The 14,972-nt window shown below is 36.8% G+C and overlaps 1 protein-coding gene across 12 annotated transcripts in view; it reads right to left on the bottom strand.

The window, feature by feature from the left end:
• The window catches only part of LOC6036248 (cAMP-dependent protein kinase type II regulatory subunit), an 80,502-nt gene that overhangs the window by 36,302 nt on the left and 29,228 nt on the right, over positions 1 to 14,972 (bottom strand). The gene's annotated exons all lie outside the window — the stretch shown is intronic.

The raw sequence follows: 14,972 nt of genomic DNA, 5'->3' as shown, positions 1-14,972 counted from the left end.
GGCAGACGGCAGTGTTGCCAGCTGGAAATGGGTCGCTTTTAAAGCTTCTTTTGTCGCATTTTGAACTTCTTGAAGTAGAACAATTTGAATTAGTTCTTAGAAAAATAACAAAAAGAATATCAGAATATTTAAAATAAAACTTTTAAAATTTATTATGGTTTGTGGTTTCGAGTATCATATTCTTAGATCGACTACTCATATCCAAAGAGCAAAAATCCTTCCACGAATCTGGCAACAAAGCAAAATTCCATGCACTCTGCCCATGTACTACACCCGACAGACCCCCACGGGAGGTGACAACCAACGCGCAATCTCGTTGCACAAAATCCTGCCTCGGCCCTTCCACAGTCCTCCACCCTTGAACAGCCAACCCAGTTAACAACATCCTCCCCCTGTACCCCTCCTCCTCCCTCCTTCCCACCACAAACTTCACCTTCAGCTTTTCTCTTTCAGCATTATCATCAGCTTTACATCGCTCCATTAAACTGTACCAAAGTGTGTGCCCTCCCTCGTTTCTTCAATCCACCCCGCGAAATCCACATTTTACGCACATTTTCGGTCACATTTGGGCACGGCAACTTTAGCATTAACGCCGCCCCGCCAGTGATTCAAGATCTGACCAGGAGGGCACCTTGAGTTGAGATTTTTATTTAAAGTGGTAAAATTTATAAAAAAAAAATATGTTTCTTGAAAAGTAGACTTAGGGGAAATTCTCGTATGTTTGGCAGGTTAAGCACTCGCTCCTAACTCCATCTAATTTGCTGATTTTCACTATTTAAACAACTAATTTTGCAAAACTTTTGATAGAAACCTGCTTGCTCACTTCCTATTGAGCTATTTATCACTCGATTTTAGTTGAAAACAATTTTAATAAGCTTTAATTGAATGTCAAAGTTCAGACCTGCCAACATTAGAGGCACGCTGGAATTAGATGCTGTTCCCCTATCTCATTTAAAAACTTATTTTGCAAAAAAACTAAAAATTAAACTTAAATTTACACGCTTCAATTTTCGCTTCGCTTCGCTAGGAGACGGTGATTTTAGCGGATTGCAGACTGGATTTCGCCATGTGATGTGATGATTGTCTAAGCCCAAGTTGCCTAGGATTGATAATTGGGAATAGAACCAATTCCACCTGAACCAGATTCTCACCACCATGACAACCGTCCATTGCCGGCCGCTCCCATCTCCACCGCGCACCAGGGACAAGGAAAGGGATTTGGAAGACGGGAAGTGTTGATGCTCCACTTTTTTCAGAGTATTAAGGGAAAATCTCCACGGTATCCTCATTTAAGTTTCGCTTGGAGTTGGACGGTTTTGGGAAGGTATAAGGTCTAGGATACACTCTAAGCAAGCGTTGCGACCATTGGCATAGTGTGTTTAAAGGTTCTAGTTTTATTCTCAAGGCAAGCTATCGGATGCTGCTGTCGAGACAATTCCCGTTTAATTATTGTGGGTTTTAATTATTATTCTCAAGGCAAACATCTGATGTTGCTGTAGAGATAATTCCCGTTTAGTTCTAAAATTTTATTTTAACAGTTCAAGCCTAGACAGCCGGCTGTGGAAAGCTTGAACTAACCGATAGAGAAAATAACTAAGTAAAACACATAAATTAATAACTAAACGCGCCCGTTGTTTATATGACTTTTCATTGTCTTTCTCTCTCTGAAGAACCTTATATAGCGATTCTACTAATTTTAGTTAATATAGAATGCATGCAAGTCGCGATCATAAATCAAACAAAAGGAAAAAAAAACAAAAATTCAACCACGCGACGTCGTTCCTTCCACAGAAATTGTTCCTATTTTACACAGCCGTCTGTGGAAAAATAGGACTAGAAATAATAACAATAAATAAATAATAATGATTACAATTTATCACAAAACGGTGAAGCACGCGAGCACGCGATACGATCACGATATTGACGACAAAATACGCGACGACCCAAACGGCGAAAATCGTCAATTACAACCGACAAATTTCCTCAGTGTGAACAACAAACAAAAACGGCTAACATCTCTCTTCCTGCCACAAACACAAACACAACATAAAACAGAACGCTCTCACCCGGGTCACGGCCTAGCGTGTAGTCGTCTCTCGATCGCTGCACAGAAAAAAATCGATTCTCGAAACCGTGAAGTCAGTTCACGATTATGAGAACCACGAAGGAATATATTCACGTTTATGGTGCAAATGCACCATACTCATGAATAAATTCCTTCGTGGATCTCACATTCGTGAACTTAATTCACGTTTACAGGAATTGATTTTTTTCTGTGTGCCGCTCCACCCCTCCGAGCGACGGGGTGGTACAGAATCGCCGTCCAGCACTTCCCACGCTCTCGCTGATCAGCCGCATCCTTCTCGTGCTGCCAGCAATGCAGTTGCAGTTGCTAACTGCAGTCCACTTCGGCCACCCCAATCACTGCACACCAATACCTTAAATTTACACGCTTCAATTTTGGGTGCACAAAGAAATCCAGTGAACAAGATGCCTGAAATGCGATATAGGTACGTCGTTGCGGTGGCCAAGTTATGAGCAGCAAGAGCGTAAAAAAGCTCCCCTCTTAGGATACATCCATTTCTTCACTGTAACACTGTAACATTGGAAGCTGTTGTCGGAACGCGATTATGATAGCCAGAAATTCCAAACAAATTCGACAACAAGCCCAAAATTTTGCATTTATATTGGCCGGGTTCGTGCACCAATGAACAGCTAACGAAATATTGGGAATTGAACAGTAATGAAAAAAAAAAAATAAAACAAACAAACAAAACCCCCAATATGGAACGGAAGGTAGCAGCTGGCAGTAAGTTCCGAATGTCGTTCCAATCCGTTGACACATACCTGAGTGAACCCGTACCTACCACTCCGGTGCGATAATGTTAGGGTGATACTTTAAGAATACGCATTTTGAAATTTCGTTGAAACACAGAATGTTATAATTTGGTATTTTATTAATTATTTCATGACTTCTGAGATAGTTTTTTTGAAAAGTCTCCTTACTATACGTCCTAGAAGGCAAAGCAAACCAATCCACTTTAACGGCCCCCTGGGTCTTTTGTGGGCTCTGTTGCAAGTTTCTGCTCATTTCTAGGCGTCCGAAGGTTATGTGTGGTGAGTCACCTAGAGCCCAGTGTTGCGTTCCTCACGCGCTCACGCGCTCGTGAGCGCTCACTTTTCGCTCATTCGTGAGGAGGAGCGCTACGCGAGCTAGCTCACGTTTGCCCGCGCTCACATTTGCCCGCGCTCACGTTTGCTCACGCTCGCGCTCACGCTCATATTTCGTTCACGGAGCGCTCATTTTGGACGTGTCGCTAATCATTTAACGTTTTTGAGAAAGTTTTTTTTCAATTCTAGATGGATTTTTTTGCGTAAGGTGCAGTAGGGCTGTGGAAATATGACTTTGTGAACAAATTTTATGATATATGAATTGGAATAGCTCATTTTTATCAATCATGTTTTTAAATAAAAGATTGGATTCGCAAGGGTTAAATAATTTTTAGACATACCGTTGAATGTATAAATATTTTTAGAATTTAAAGGCCTTATTGTAGCAGAGGGGAGGAGGGGTATAGACGCCTAAATAAAAGGCCCTGTGAACCTTAGAAAAACTTACAAAACAATGAATTGATTCAAGAAGATTTATGCTTTGGTAAGTTCGATTCAAGGTTAAATGCTTGGTTGATTAAAATATAACATTAATCTGTTTTCTGTAGGGTAACATTTTTGAAACAGTTCAATTTTAAATATATGCCTCAAAATTCCTAAGGGTTGAAATAACCCTTTTGACTCAAATCAAATGAATTGTCAACATTTTTCACTACGAAAAGGTTGGCTCTTCTTCCAACAAGTGGATTTTATTCAACACTTTCGCAACCAAACCTCTGAAAATATTCAATTACAAGTTATATATGATTTTTTGAACATGGATGATTGTAACTGTTTAAAAGATTATTTAAAAATTGAAAAAATATACATAAATTGTCAATATTTTTGTACATAACAACAATACAATATGGATTTGATTTGTGAACAAACAGTGCATCTCTTCACGCCAATGAATGTTTACATTATGAATTTAGTTTTTGTTCCTTGTTCGAAAAATGTCTAGATTTTAAATAGAACGTAAATTTCGGTTCTCTGATCAAATCCATTTCATTGCCTACTTTTGTTTGTTCGACCACTTTCTTGTTTGTTTTTGCTGCCTGTGCTGAGATAGTTCTAGAAACTTCGTTTCAAACAGGCAGATGCTTCAACAGGAAAAACAACTACCTACTTTGGCTCACCAGCTCACGTGAGCGCAAAAAGCTCCGGTGAGCGTGAGCGAGCACGAGCTACCTGATAAAAACTCACGCTCCAGCTGGAGCGAGCAAACTTTCCGTGAGCGCTCGCTCATTCGCAACCCTGCCTAGAGCGTCCAATTTCCCGGGGTTTCAAATTTCCCGGGAAACGGGAAATTTTCAACTAATTTCCCGGGAAATCCCGGGAATTCCCGGGAAATTTTAAATTTATCAAAAATTGTGCTGATCCTGGTTCTGATTTATATATTGCAACAAAATTGTATAGAATATCAACATAATGGTTCAAAATAAGTGTGAGGATTGTTAAGAAGTTGGTATTAACACCAAAAAAAATGTTTTTTAAATTTGTCAGTTGGAGAGAATGTGATAAAGAATAATTAAGTTGAAATGAGAAAAAAAATTCAGTAAATATGTTTTTCATAGCAAATATTTATTCCAGAACAAATCTTACTGGTTCTAGCTATATATAATAGGGTGTTTCATCCAAAAAAAGTTCTCAGAATCAGGCAAACCGAGGTTCCCCTAGTAGAGGATACCCATAGGGACTCTTATGCCAAATATCAGCCCATTTGGTTGAGAATTGGCCTGTCCCCAGCGGTTTAAAGTTTACATGGAAATTACTATGGGATTTTTGTGCTTTTCGTTCAATCGTTCCTACAGGTCTGGGGACAACATGGATTCACTCGGAATAAAGACAGGTGTGTAGGGGATGGTCCAATGAACAAATTCCAGATGGAATAAGGGTTGTCCATTCTGTCCCCAAGGTGCGCATTGGATCGACGTCCGGTGTCTCCAGAATCAACGATTCACCCTTCAAATGTACGCATTGTCCTTAGTATGCTATGACGGCTAGCTGAAAATTACGACGCCCCATGTCAGACGGTGAACACGTGGCAGAGTATTAACTCAAGTTTTGACTCAGAAACATACTTTAAAGTAATAAAATTATAATTTTTGATGTTCCTGTAACAATTTGAACTATTCCAAATAACGTAACATGATGATTTTGTAATGATAATGCAATCGATGCTTCCCCACGTGTTCACCGTCTGACATGGGGCGTCGTAATTTTCAGCTAGCCGTCATAGCATACTAAGGACAATGTGTACATTTGAAGGGTGAATCGTTGATTCTGGAGACACCGGACGTCGATCCAATGCGCACCTTGGGGACAGAATGGACAACCCTAATTCCATCTGGAATTTGTTCATTGGACCATCCCCTACACACCTGTCTTTATTCCGAGTGAATCCATGTTGTCCCCAGACCTGTAAGAACGATTGAACAAAAAGCACAAAAATCCCATAGTAATTTCTATGTAAACTTTAAACCGCTGGGGACAGGCCAATTCTCAACCAAATGGGCTGATATTTGGCATGAGAGTCCCTCTGGGTATCCTCTACTAGAGGAACCTCGGTTTGGCTGATTCTGAGAACTTTTTTGTTTGGGTGAAACACCCTAATATAGTGTTTTAATGGTTTTTTAATAATTCAGCCTAATAACTGACTTTGGTTAAAAAAAATCATAGCTAGAAAAGTTGTTTAGTAGTTTCCTATTTAAACCTCTTATGCCCTTGGTAGCTCTTGTGCTCCATAAATTTTCAACTTTTAACTGTAAATTCTCGAACACATTTGAACAAATTAACGTAATTCTGCTTTCACAACCTTCTTTGAGACATTTAATGAAACAAATTCAATTTTCATCCAATTTGGTCTAGGTAAAAAAAAAAACAAAAAAAAAAAACACTTTTTTTTGAAAGTTAATTTTGATCTTGGCAGGAAGAGGTACCTTTTTCAAATGAAACAACATCAATTTTGGTTCAAAAAGATTACCAAAATTATAATGATTTATTTTTATTTCATAAAATCGTAATTTGTGTTGCCCCACAAATAATCAAAATCTATTCCCAGTTGTGAATGCTTCAGAAAGTAATGTAATCTGAAATAAATCTTAACATGGAGTTTTTAAACGAACTGACAAAGTTCAATAAGAACAGCAAATTGAATTCAATAAAAGAAAATTGATTTCTTTCATTATTATTATTTTTTGTAAATTAAAAAACAATACCAAAAAATTAAGAAAATGGATACTTCCGCTTGAATTTCGGGAATTCCCGGGAAATTTACAAATTTCCCGGGAAACGTGAAATATATTTTTTCGGGAAATCCCGGGAATTCCCGGGACGGGAAATTGGACGCTCTAGAGTCACCCAAAACCTCTTTTACGCAAATGGATCGACGTTTTACTTCCTCATCCGATAGAAGGCCAGGAGGATAAGGCGGGAATCGAACCCGCGCCCCACAGCAACTTGGGGATCGGCAGCCGAAGCCGCTAACCACCGCGCCACGAGGCCCTCCGACGTCCAAGAAGGCATCTTGCCTAAAAATCAGTGTCTTGGAAAGGGATATTCTTTCCGATACATGGAAAAGAAAACTGAATAAATATAAATAAAAAAAAATAAAATAAGCTCGAAAAACCAGGAGCAAAAATACTTTTCATAAAACTTCAAAAAATCTATGGAAATTTAAGTACAATCATTTGAAATCAATTAAAAATGCATTCTTCTGCGGTTAGTATCATTTGAGCATGTTTGAGTTTAATAAACATAGTAAGATTTTTATGAATTTTGAATGAATAAATGATTTTCCGCTTAAATGTATTTCTTGAGAGTCTTCATCCCAAATTTCAGCAAATTTGTTCCATCCCATCTCGAGATATCGTGGCACTCGTAAATCAACTCGGTATTTAGAGAAAAACGTTCACAAAGTTTGACAGTTCGCTTTGCGCACGCCAAAATAGTGAACTTAAATCGTCTCTTACTCAGTTCAGTCACGAAATATCTTCATGAAACTTGTATGTAACCCCTTAAGGTTGTCATTTTGATAAAAAAAAAATCTTTTTTATTATTAAGAGACTATCCATAAACCATGTGGACACTTTAGGTAGGGGGTTTATGGCGATTGTCCACGACCCATACAAATAAGTTTTTTTGTATGGACAATTGTCCACGAAGGGGGCGGTAACAGATTCCCAAAAAGTGTCCACGTGGTTTATGGATGGTCCCTAAATAGCGGCCACGTCCGAAAAAATAAAAAAATCAGAAAAATCCCTACAATTTTCTTTTTTCTATATTGTAGACCTTTGGTTGGCTGACATATAGGCTTGCAAAAAAGTAAAATTACGAAAAAAAATAAATTTTAATCTTCCCATTCAGCTCTCAACAATCCATGCTAAAGGAAATTCTCGTATCTTTGGCTGGTTAAGCACTCGCTCCTAACTCCATCCAAATTGCTGATTTTCACTGTTTAAACAACTAATTTTGCAAAACTTTTGATAGAAACTTGCTTGCTCACTTCTTATTCAGCTAGTTATCACTCGATTTCAGTTGAAAACGCGTTTGATTAGCTTTAATTGAATGTCAAAGTTCTGACCTGCCAACATTAAAGGCACGCTGGAATTAGATGATGTTCCTCTATCTTAAAAACTATTTTTTCGAATTTTTATGTAAAAAATGGTAGCTCGTGTGAAATTAGAAAATTGTGGGTTTTTTGTGTGAGATCTAAGTCTCATCAATTTTCCTGTTTTTAAACCTTTGCATGGTAATATCTCAGTAACTCAGGGTCGTATCAACAATGATCAAAAAAGCAAAATATAGAGAATTTTCTCAGCCTATCAAAAAAATTTTTTTTTTCAAAATTGGGCAAACATGTGCACTAATCTGAAAAAAATGAAAAACTACGACTTTTTTCAAAAAAGTAGAAATGATTTTAACTTGCAAACGGTGAACTTTATCAAAATTTTGCTTATGTACTTTTTATTGCAAATTTGATTTTACAACGAGAAATTAAGTTGAAAAAAATATGCGACCGATATTTCGATTTTTTGAAAAAATCAGAATTGATTAAAAAGCTCATAACTCGGTCAATGATTTTTTGCACAACCTGGAAATTTCTGAAAAGTTGACATTTGATGTCCTCTAAAACATATAAAAAACATTAAAGATAGTGTTTTTTGCAATTCAAGATTTAGCGACAAAATGTGAAATTAAAAATCATCAAATTATTTTTTACAGTGTATCATTTTTTTCAGTGTAGTCTTTATCCATACCTACAACTTTGCCCAAGACACCAAATCGATTAAAAAATTCCTTCAAAAGATACAAATTTTGTAATTTTCAAACATCATTTTTGTATGGACAGCTGTAAAATTTGTATGGAAAACTAATGATGCAAAATGACTTCTTTGGACATACCAAAAGCACCTAAAAAAGTTTCAGTCGCATAAAAAAAAAAAATTAAAAAGAGACCTATTTCGTAGATAATTTCTAAGCATTGAAAATAAGCCAAATAACAAACAAATTTGTTTGAAAACAACAAAAAAAAGTTTACAGCAATAAAGTGGTCCCATATATTGACCACCCTAGTGCCGTTATAATACACGACAATGCGCTGAAACACGAGCGCATCGTAAAACTTTAATGGGCTAGTCATTCATAAAACTCGGCATCCATTTCAGCCGACAGCCAGTTTGTTTTTGTCCCTTTCAAATTTGCTCGTACACTCTAAGAGGCAAACCCATGAGAACTTCTCTTCTATTTCTCAAAAAAGTCGTATTTTGAGTGTAAACGGAGCCCTTTAGGTTTGCGTGCCAAACACACGAAGCCAGAGCAAAATGCTATGAAAAATGGCAAATCGATTGCTAGCCACGCACACACACACATACTAGAAACACTAGTCAACCAGCCAACCACCAGGTAGGTCCAGGTATGGTAATGGAGGTCACCTGTGGCCACGACCAACGGGCAATCAACAACAACAACATCTCAAAGTTCAGCTCCAACAACGGGCCAGTTGACGTACCAACACTGAAGGCGAGAGAAGGCCTCATTGATGCAAAGTTGGACGGGGGCTCGGAGTCAATTTATGTGGCGGTATTTACGGACGCATAATGAGCCACCTCTTGGACGCTGCAATTTGTTCGGTCTGACAGCTTCGAAGCGAACGAGCGTGCTCTTTGAAGGAGGTTTTGATTTAATTAGTAATGAATACGGCTGGGATCATAGGTGCTGTCAAAATTGATGGGATGATTTGAATACAAGTCCAAGGAACTTGATTTAGCATTATTATTTGAAAACATTAACTAATAATTTTTCAACGTGTAGTTTATACAAAACACATTCCGCACCGGAAAACATTATGCAACTTGCAATAAATTTTCCACCGAACCAGGTCACGTTGTTTTTCCAAGTGTTTCACATTATCCACATAGCCAGTGTCTCATTCCGCAGTGTGTCCTCCAGTTGGAGTTGGAAGAAACAAACAGAACCCGTCTCGAAAACGACGATAAGGACGCAGCACGGTTGGAAAATATGTGCGACAATGACACTTTAGGTTGATTAATACAACCCATTAACTACGTACTACACTACACAGTGTAAAGCATGTATAGTAGCAGCCGTATTGAGCCGTGAGAAGTTGAGCGGAAACTTGGTCTGGACTTGAATCCTATGCATTCTATAGTTCTATGAAATTCACGTGACCAATTTGCAGAGAGCGGTAACAGAGAATCGTCAGGTACTAAACAAAAGTATTTGGATGATTAAAAAGATTTTCTAACAATGAATAATACTTTTAGATATTCAAGAGCACAAAAAATTATTATTTTTGATTCCTATGATTCACAACTCGACATTTTTGAAGTTGATGGCAGCAAACGCTTCAATTCCATCAAGGTATGACAGATTAAGAGCGAGTCCACGAGCAAAGCATACCCATCTCGCATCGACCTCACCAATCTGTCTGAAATTTTCAGGGGTTTTTTGTACATATAAAACTAGCATCTGGCCAAAATATGAGCACTCTAGGTCAACGGGAAGTGGGGCAAATCGGGACACAAAGTTTGAAGGTTAAAAAAAATCGTAAAAAGGCTGTAACTTGGGCAAAATTCAATTTAATTTCATAATTCAAAATGCATCTGAAAGGGCTTAAAAAATGCAACAAAATGCAGGGTAGATCATCCCATTTGGTTGAATCTAAAGGGAGTTATTGGCATTTTAGTGAAAAAATAGCACAATTTTCAAACTCAAATAAAAAAGTGTTCCATCCAGATATCAACTCGGTTCGACCTGCAGCTTGTAGGGGACATCTTGGATTACCATCTGAGACTGAGAACGCTTTGGGTAAGGCAGTTTCACATATTAAATAGACACTTTTACTTTTAGTGAATTTTTTGGTTGTAAATTTTTGCTCGGGGGACCCCTTAGATCCCATTTTCTGATGACAATTTAATCATATTCGTGTTCCTGAGACGATTTCACAATAGAAACATGCTTAAAAATGTTTATTTTCATCCATTTTAACCCTTTAAAAAATGAAAGTTAAAAAAATTGAGATGCTGCTTTTTTTCTTGTGTCATCTAGTATCCTTGGAAACGAACTTGAATTGTGAATCGAAGATTTTATTTAACTTTAATTTTTTTAAAGGGTTAAAATTGATCAAAATAAACAATTTTATGCATGTTTCTATCGTGAAATTGTCTCAGGAACACGAATATGATAAAATTATCATCAGAAAATGGGATCTAAGGGGTCCCCCGAGCAAAAATTTACAACCAAAAAATTCACTAAGAGTAAAAGTGTCTATTTAATATGTTAAACTGCCTTACCCAAAGCGATCTCAGTCTCAGATGGTAGTCCCAGATGTCTCCTACAAGCTGCAGGTCGAACCGAGTTGATATCTGGATGGATCACTTTTTTATTTGAGTTTGAAAATGGTGCTATTTTTTCACTAAAATGCCAATAACTCCCTTTAGATTCAACCAAATGGGATGATCTACCCTGCATTTTGTTGCATTTTTTAAGCCCTTTCAGATGCATTTTAAATTTTGAAATTAAATTGAATTTTGCCCAAGTTACAGCCTTTTTACGATTTTTGACGTTTGGACCTTCAGACTTTCTGTCCCGATTTGCCCCACTACTCGTTGACCTAAAGTGGTCATATTTTGGCCAGAGGCTAGTTTTATATGTACAAACAACCCCTGAAAATTTCAGGCAGATTGGTGAGGTCCAAACGACGTCCCATACAAAGGGGTATGCCCTGTTCGTGGACTCGCTCTTAAATCTAAAAACACATTCCATTCGATAGAATCGAATTGTAGTATATATATTTGTTATGTTTTCAAGCTTAAAATCATAAAATTAGCACAATGCTGTTAATTGGTGATAATCTACACTTCAATCTAAACAAGGACAGCAGTTTTAAGAAAAAGTTAAAATGGATTTTATATTGTTCTTTGTTGTATTCCTGTTTTAAAATGAATCATTATTTTAAATCCAATGAGATTCTAAAGAAATAAAACTCTTATAAATATATTTCTTTTGTTTTATTGTTTTTATGACAATACATAAATTTCTTTGAACTGCATTAAAAAAAAACTAGAATTACAATTTCATGTTTTATGAATTTTAAATGAATCATTATTTCAAATCCAATGAGATTCTAAAGAAATAAAACTCTTATTAATATATTTCTTTTATTTTATTGTTTTTATAACAATACATACATTCCTTTGAACTGTATTTTAAAAAACTAGAATTACAATTTCATATTGCGGATTTCAGAGATTTTTAGACAATCGTGCAAGTTGTGAAAAGCTCTCCAACAAAGTGCACACCTCAAACTACAGCAGAAAAAAAACTATCTAAGACATACACCCTAGTTTGAAACTGATCTAAAGTGGTCGAACGCAACAAAGCTCAGTCGAGACACACACCACTCTAGGCGAGCGGGTGGGGGGGGGGAGAAGGGGTATGATTTCCAGTGTGCAAATATTTTGTGTGCAGTTATGATTTGCAAGGGTGGAGAATTTGGTGCAAAGTGTGCAATATTTTATATAAAATATATTATTTGTACTAATTATCTTTAAGTCAATACCGTCAACTGGGGAAATCGGGACTACGATCAGAATACGTAAAGGAGATTTTGGAGCAATACGTTTTGAAATCGGAGTACTAATTGTTTTGTTTTGACCCTATTTTAATTGAAATTAATAAAAAAAATCAAAACATTATGCAAAAAAATGGCTTAAACAGCTGCTCTAATTCGTTTGATTTGGTCTGATTTGCTCCAGATGCCGGTGCTTGATGAAAAATAATTAAATACCCGAGCAGACGGAAATAACTTTAGAATAACATTTTTTGATGTTTAACAATACTAGGCCAATAACATTTTATGTAATTTATAACAAGATTTGTTATTCGTCGTTATGATTTTTTTGTTATTGGATTTTTATTGTAATAACAGACAAGTAGCATTTTTAGTTATTCTTCGAACAAATCTTTGTTATTATTTTTTGTTATTTCAACACTTGGAGGTATTCTTCCATAACAAAAAAGTTATTCCAAAGTTGTTTTGGCTTTCAACCAAAATTAGACCAATAACACATTTTGTTATGATAACATAAACTGTTATTAAGCCCTTATGCAAAAATTGATTTTCCAAGAAAATTCCATAACACTATCCGTTATTTTAACAGTTTTTGTTATGGAAATGGCATGAATTTTGTTATTGCCGTCTTCCCGGGTATCATATTTTTTAAGGTCAAAATCATAGATTTACGTAAATATACTACTTAGTATTATAAAAAAAAATAAATGAAACTAGATAGAAATTATATAAAGCGTTTTAAAGCATTTTGAAGATGTGTCAACTAAAATTTTAACAATTTTCCCTTATAAGCCAAATCAATGCTGGTATATGCCGAACACAAATTTTAATGCTTTAAAGTTTTCATTGATTACTAAGTATTCAATTGTTCATCTACTTCCACAACCAATCGGGAATTCCCGAGACAAGATTTAAAAAATCCCGAGATTCGAGATTTCCCTGGTTTGAAAAAGTCCCGAGAATTCCCGGGATGAACGCCCTACGTTGGGCAAAGTTGTAGATAGTTGAAATTCCCATGAGAATCTCACTTTTGGTAATATTTGAGTTGAAACAGAGCCACCAGCAGAAAAAAATCCTTGTGACTTGAGTGAAAATTATTTTTTTTAAATATCAATACCTGATGTTGCACATTTTGGTCGAAAGGTTCCGCAACCAAAGCATCAAAATTTCCAGCATTCTTTACGTTATCACTAACAGCTGCGCTTCCTGATTCCTCACTCCTGGTACAAATTAGTTCTCGACTATCTACCATAAGCCATGAAAAATACCTCCCACATCATACCAGACCCAGAATCGCGCAAATCGCCCGCCCTTATCGCGACATGGAACGGAACCTTCCGCAAAGCACTTTCTTCGCAGAGGCCCTACCTAGAGAGGTACCTTGGCCCATTGATGCCACAGAGCACTTCCTTCGAGGAACCACGTGGACGACCAGGTGCTATCAATTTTGGATGAACTCCTCGGAAAGTGGAGCGCGAGGTTTGATTTGATTGGTTGGTTGGTCTTTCCTCGAAATCAACAACGAAAAAAATCGGATGACGCAAATGACGGGGCCGGCCCTTTTTGTTTTGGACCAGGTGCCCCCGTTGTCCGGGTTCTTCCGCCACGGGCCAAGAAGGGTTGGCACCGAAACCTAGTATGACACAGTGAAAAAATCTGGTTGGATTTTTTTGTATGTTCACTAAGGTCAAATTTGGTATAAACCCTTTAAAAATCATAAAAATCTTGAAAATTAAGTTACAAATTAAGTCTTTATCAACTGTGCCCAGCCAAAAGCTAGACCAAACAATCGTTCCACAGTTCATTGGCATCGGAATCGGTATGGAATATTCATACCGGCCGACCGACCGTCGTAATTGGAATCGATTCCGAGAGTGCTGATCACGTTCGGACCAGCTCAGCTCAGTTCAGCAGTGTGTGCCAAATGAATTTGTCTGATTCAATTAGAATAATTGCCCGTAAATGTCATTAGAGAGAGAAGAACCGCAATTGTGCAATTGCAGTATATTTATTGCAAATCGTTTTCCCATTTTGAATACGATTATTTTTCAATAGAGTGACAACTTTACCAGTTAAAACGACCACTTTAGCTAATCCGTCCTGATTCTAATCCGGTGTTGCTGGGAGGTCTACACGAACCGGATTATCTTTCCTCTAAGGTACCTTTCGTTGGCTACCGTAGCGCTTTTTGAAGGGAAAATAGCTGCTTTGACGTCGTTTTTGTGAACCCATTACGTCAATTACCTGAAAACGAAAGGGAAAGAGAACGAAAGTGGAACGATCAGTATCGGTTTCAGTCGTTTTTGACAGTTGAAAGTAAGAGTATGAAAGGGTTTGCTAAATTATCTAATGTTTAGAATTTTATGAATAATTTAATTTTGATTTGGCAAAAATATTGTAAGTACTTTGTCTACGACCAAAGCGGCCTTCTTGTATTTACAAAACCGTTGTAAAAATATTCGAAAAATCTGTTTCTTGGAATTGGAAAAAAGTTCTGATCGATTTGGTATTTCCGGCAAAGTTGTAGGTATTGGTGAAAACAAATCAAGAAAAAATATTTTGACAGCTGTTTAAACATTTTTTTTATGTTGAATATTTTTTTCACCAAAAAAAAAATGTTTTCATGAATTGCCCAATTTTAAGTTATTTTCACCAAAAAGTGATTTTTGTAAATAAATGAAAAGTTATTTTTTTACCTATAGAAGTCATAACCAATCCTCACTCT

The sequence above is a fragment of the Culex quinquefasciatus genome, chromosome 3, assembly GCF_015732765.1.
Source record: "Culex quinquefasciatus strain JHB chromosome 3, VPISU_Cqui_1.0_pri_paternal, whole genome shotgun sequence".
NCBI lineage: Eukaryota > Metazoa > Arthropoda > Insecta > Diptera > Culicidae > Culex > Culex quinquefasciatus.
The sequence above is the reverse complement of the archived record's forward strand: the minus strand, read 5'-3'. Positions and strand labels throughout refer to the sequence as shown.